The sequence below is a fragment of the Bos javanicus genome, chromosome 16, assembly GCF_032452875.1.
Source record: "Bos javanicus breed banteng chromosome 16, ARS-OSU_banteng_1.0, whole genome shotgun sequence".
Classification (NCBI taxonomy): Eukaryota; Metazoa; Chordata; class Mammalia; order Artiodactyla; family Bovidae; genus Bos; species Bos javanicus.
Genome location: NC_083883.1, coordinates 79081983 through 79087982, shown reverse-complemented (window position 1 = coordinate 79087982; position 6000 = coordinate 79081983).

The following is a 6000-nucleotide window of genomic DNA, read 5'->3' as shown; positions in this document are numbered from 1 at the left end:
GAAGAGCATGACAGAGGATGAGACGGTTGGATGGCATCACTGACTTGATGGACATGAGTTTGAGTAAGCTCCGGGAGTTGGTGATGGACAGGGAAGCCTGGTGTGCTGCAGGCTATGGGGTCGCAAAGAGTTGGACATGACTGAGTGGTCCAACTTGGCCCCCTTCTCTTTGAGGCTTTTGCTTTTGTCAAGCAGAAGTCAGAAATGGCCCTTCCCTTCACTTTATATTATGTAAGACCTTTTTCTTAATACATCTCAATATTAATGGCCTGAGTACTCAAATTGCAGGAAGGTTAAGAAGTATAAGGAAAAACAGGTATAAAACCCTGGTTCTTATTTTCATACTTCACTAAATATGACTGAGTTTTAACTATGGGTCATGCTAAGTCTTAACAACATTTTAAAAGAGCTTTATATTTTATAGAATACCTTATTTTCAGCATATATATGATCCTGCAATTCCTGCTACATATATATGCAAAAATAAAAGTAAAAACATGAATTCCAAAAGATACATGCACCCCCGTGTTCACTGTAGCATTATTTATAATAGCCTAAATATAGAAACTACCCAAGTGTCCATGGACAGATGAATGGATAAAGAAGATATGATGTACACAGACACACGCAGTGGAATGCTAGCCATAAAAAAGAGTGAAATTCTGTCATTTGCAGCAATGTTGCAAATGTTGACGGACCCAGAAAGTATGTTTCTTAATGAAATAATTCAGATAGGTAAAGATAAATATGGTTTCATCTCTTATATGTGGAAACTAAAAACAAAAGAAGCAAATGTGTATAACAAACTAATATATATATATATATATAGGAAACGAACCAGTAGATATAAGTGAGGAGAGGAAATAGGGGAGGGGCAAAATATAAGCGTAACATTAAGAGATAGAAACTACTGTGCATAAAATAAACAATCAGACTATATTGTATAGAACAGGGAAATAGTCATTATTTTGTAATAACTTTAAATGGAACATAATCTATAAAAATATTGAATCATTATGCTGTATACCTGAAAATGACATAATGTAAATCAACTATACTTCAGTTGAACTCCGGGAGTTGGTGATGAACAGGGAGGCCTGGTGTGCTGCAGCTCATGGGGTCGCAAAGAGTCGGACACGACTGACTGACTGAACTGAACTGAAATGGAGGTAAAGAAAATCTTAAACAATTATGTCTCTTAGGGCTTTTCTCCAAATGACCTTGAACTTTTCTGACTCTGAAAATCAATTTTTTCCAAGTCAGGTCTCTCAACAGCTAGACTCTGCAACTAACAGGTAGAAGGGTGAAGATAAGAAGAGCGGGGGAAGAATAATAAACGGGCCAAAGACCAAATCCTATTTGGCTGCTTTGGTTTCAGCACGGATTTTACTTTATTTTTCTGACTATCGTAAGTGTGATGAGACCCTAGCGACCCTTATGAGCAGGAAGAATGCCTTTATATCTTATTTTCTCTGTGTGCAATATACATCTTCATCAACTCACTTTGTCTGCCAAATATTTGTTCCTCTCAGGATCCTTCCTTCCTCAGGCTGAGTTAGTGGTCTGTTTCCATAGGCTTTCCAAATGCCTTGTCTCATTGTTAGAATGAATCACGAGTTGCATTTATTTCAATAGATGTCTAGTTTTGTCTTTTTGTCTACTATTGTCTGTTTACAGTTTTTTTGTTTTTTCTTACCATTTTTTTACCTTTGTATTTCTGATGTCTAGCGCAGCACCTGGATGTTCATTAAAGGTTCACTGTGGGGCGGGGGGAAGGGCAGGTAAAGAGTAAACTGTGTTCTGTAGAGCTGGGCCGTAAAGTTCATTCATTCATTTTTTAATGTCTGAGTAATACTCCATTGTGTATATGTACCACAGCTTTCTTATCCACTCATCTGCTGATGGACATTTAGGTTGCTTCCATGTCCTGGCTGTTATAAACAGTGCTGCGATGAACATTGGGGTACACGTGTCTCTTTCAATTCTGGTTTCCTTGGTGTGTATGCCCAGGTTCAGGATGGGGAACACGTGTACACCCATGGCAGATTCATGTTGATGTATGGCAAAACCAATACAATATTGTAAAGTAACTAGCCTCTAATTAAAATAAAAAAATTTAAATTTTAAAAAAAGTTCATTCATTCAACGAGCCAGTCAGTCATCTAAAACTACTCCTTGAGCACCTACTATATGCTAATTAAGCACGGTCTAGGCATTAGCTTTAGTACCATGAACAAAAGAGAAAAAAATCCCCATTGAGATTACTTTCTAATAAAGGATGAAGATGATAACAAACAGAGAAAATATCAGGTTGTGATCAGTGGTCTGAAGGAAATTAAGCAAAGTGGAGAAACGGGTTAAGGGGGGAGGCAGATAGGAGGGTACTGTCTTTTACAGAGGCCAATTCCAAAAGGCCTGACCACCTCACGTAAGACTGTATGTGGGCAGAGACCTGAAGGACTCGTGGAAACAGTGATGTGGGTATCGGGGGGGCCGGGGGGCATTCCATGCCGAGGAAACAACAAATGCAAAGGTTCTGAGGCAAAATGGTACCCACTGTGCTTAAGGGACAGTGGTGAAGCTGTGTCAGCAGAGAAGGGGAGGGCAGCTAGTTACATCTGGAAAGTCTTTCATGCAGGTATTTAAGTCTTTGACAGAGGTTTTGGATTTTATTTTAAGTGTGATAGAAGCTTGTCAGAAGGTTCTGGAACATCAGATTGACATGACATAAAGTCACAATTGACATGGCTTTAGTTTTTAATGCCCTGGAATAGGGCTTCCCTGGTAGCTCAGTTGGTAAAGAATCCACCTGCAATGCAGGAGACCTGGCTTCTATCCCTGGGTTGGGAAGCTCCCCTGGAGAAGGGAAAGGCTACCCACTCCAGTATTCTGGCCTGGAGAGTTCCACGGACTGCATAGTCACAGAGTCGGACACGTCTGAGCGACTTTCACTTTCAGTGTTTAGAGTATCACTCTGAATGCTGTGGTGGAGAAGCCTGTATGGAGCCATGGTGGATGCAGGAACCCTGGTTAACCACTGAGACAGTGCAGGAGAGCTGCTGGGGGCTTAGACCTGGGCTTGCCTTGGAAGGAAAATTATGACCAACCTAGACAGCGTATTCAAAAGCAGAGACATTACTTTGCCAACAAAGGTCCGTCTAGTCAAGGCTATGGTTTTTCCAGTAGTCATGTATGGGTGAGTTGGACCATAAAGAAAGCTGAGCGCCCAAGAATTGATGCTTTTGAATTGTGGTGTTGGAAAAGACTCTTTAGAGTCCCTTGGACTGCAAGAAGATCTAACCAGTCCATCCTAAAGGAGATCAGTCCTGGGTGTTCATTGGAAGCTGAAACTCCAATACTTTGGCCACCTCATGTGAAGAGCTGACTCATTTGAAAAGACCCCGATGGTGAGAAAGATTGAGGGCAGGAGGAGAAGGGGACGACAGAGGATGAGATGGCATCACCGACTTGATGGACATGGGTTTGGGTGAACTCCGGGAGGTGGTAATGGATAGGGAGGCCTGGTGTGCTGCGGTTCATGGGGTCGCAGAGTCGGACATGACTGAGTGACTGAACTGAACTGAATTGAGAAGTGGACTGATTCTGGAAGCGTCTGGAAGGCAAAGCCCACAGCATTTCCTAACAGAATGGGGTGGATGTTGAGATGCACGTCCAGATTAGGGGTGCCTTCAGAATCTGGGGCTTGACTAATTTGGTCAGTGGTCCTGCTCCATCCTGAGAAGAGGATGCAGAGGGCAGAGCTATTTTGTGGGTGTGGGTGAAAGAGGAGCCCTGCTCTGGACAGTGCTCAGGAGGGAAGCTCTCCTTGACCCTCTGAGGGGCCCTGGCTGGGTCCAAAATTTAAACTGACAGAGACAGATTAACAGGAGAAAAGTAGATACATTTTAGTAAAATCTTACCTATATGGGAATCTTCACAAGAGAATGAAGACATGAAGAAGTGGCCATAGAAGGAAGCTTTTATACCTTCCAGACAAGGAAATAAGCCATTGTGAAGAATTGACAAGACAAAGGCGTTTGCGTGAAGTGGCAGCTAAGGAGATGAAGGTTAGTTTAACAAGGTCTGCTTGTACAAATTTTTTGGTCAGGAATTCCCAGTCCCTGGTGATAAGGTGTCCCTCCTCCTGGTACAGCGATGGGAGCTTTCACACGGGCGTTTGATGACCAGAGGTGCCCGTCTACTTCTGAAGTCCAGAGAAGGGGGGAGGCTGGTCAGAGTGCCCTTCCTGCTTCTGCCATGTGAGGAAATTCTTTCCGTTTAAGGCAGTTGACACGCCAAGGTGCCTCATTCGGGATGCATGAACCCCGTCACCGTGTTTATTCACAGGTGTCTCTGACATAGAGGTTGGGTGTGGACAGGTGACTCCAGGAGTCAGCAGTGGATGGGAGAATGAGAGACTGGAGATGCAGGTCTCGAAGTCATGGGTGGGGTGAGGTTACACAGTGAATCTACACACAGAGATCAAGGGATGTGGCCTGGGCACATCAGTGTTTTGTCAGAACAAGTGGAAGAGTTGAATGTGTGCTCTCTCAGTCGTGTCTGATTCTTTGTGACCCCATGGACTGCAGCCCATCAGGATCCTCTGTCCTTGGGATTCTCCAGGCAAGAATACTGGAGTAGGTTGCCGTTCCCTTCTCCAGGGGATCTTCCCGAGCCAAGGACTGAACCCATGTCTCCTGCACTGCGGGCATATTCTTTACCCACTGAGCCATCGGGGAAGCCCCAAGTTGAAGAGGATGGAGAAAAAGGAAAAAGTGTTGCTCCTCTACTGCTGAAGTCCAGGTAGCCAAAGTAGATAGGAGTTTTCAGATGGTGGTCAGTTCCATCAAAAGATGCTGAAAGGCAGGTTAGGATGAAGATGGAGAATTATGGATTGACTTTGGTGATGAAGTGGTCATTGACATAATCAATGTCAATAGAGAAGTGGGGACTAAAGTCACTGGAGTGTGTTCCAAAGATTTGAAGGAATAGTGGAAATACTAAGTGTATACAGTTCTTTATAGGAGATTTACTATAAAAGGAGTAGATAAATAAGGTGCAGCCAGACACAGATTTGGGTAAAGAGAAAGACTATTTTTGAACTTTTGATCTTGAAATGACAGTAGATGCACAAAGTGCTGCAAAATTTGCAGAGATCCCATGTTCCCCTCACCCAGCCTCGTGGTAATACAAAGGGTTTTTAGCAATAGCTTAACATGTCTCCGTGTCTCGTTTAGTCTAAGGTGTCTGCTTCCAACTTCTTTTTTCCCATGAGTTTTAATTGGTGAAAACTGTGTTGTTTGTCTTATATACTTTCCCATATTCTGGATTTTGATTATTGCATCCTCATGAAAGATTTCGGAGAAGGCAATGGCACTCCACTCCAGTACTCTTGCCTGGAAAATCCCATGGATGGAGGAGCCTGGTGGGCTGCAATCCATGGGGTCGCTAAGAGTTGGACACAACTGAGCAACTTCACTTTCACTTTTCACTTTCATGCATTGGAGAAGGAAATGGCAATCCACTCCAGTGTTCTTGCCTGGAGAATCCCAGGAACGGGGAGCCTGGTGGGCTGCCGTCTATGGGGTCACACAGAGTCGGACACGACTGAAGTGACTTAGCAGCAGTAGCAGTAGCAGCATGAAAGATTTTAACTCATTCTTTTGTATGCCTTGTTCTGATAGATATTTTCCTATAATTTTATGTAGAACGTTTATATGGACAGTCTTATGTCCTAGAGTTGGTGCTTTTAAACGTGATATATCTGAGTTTTATAGTCTAGCCTAATTATTATAGTAATACTATTTTGATCTTATTTTCATCATTTTATTTTTGGTTTTCTATTAGTTCCACTTTTTCTCTTTGATATTCCATGCTCTCTTTTGAACTGATGGTAATTTTAAAAATTCCTTCAATTAAAAAAAGTCCTTTGACAGATGGATAAAGAGGCTGTGGTACATATACACAGTGGAATATTACTCATCCATAAAAGGAACACAT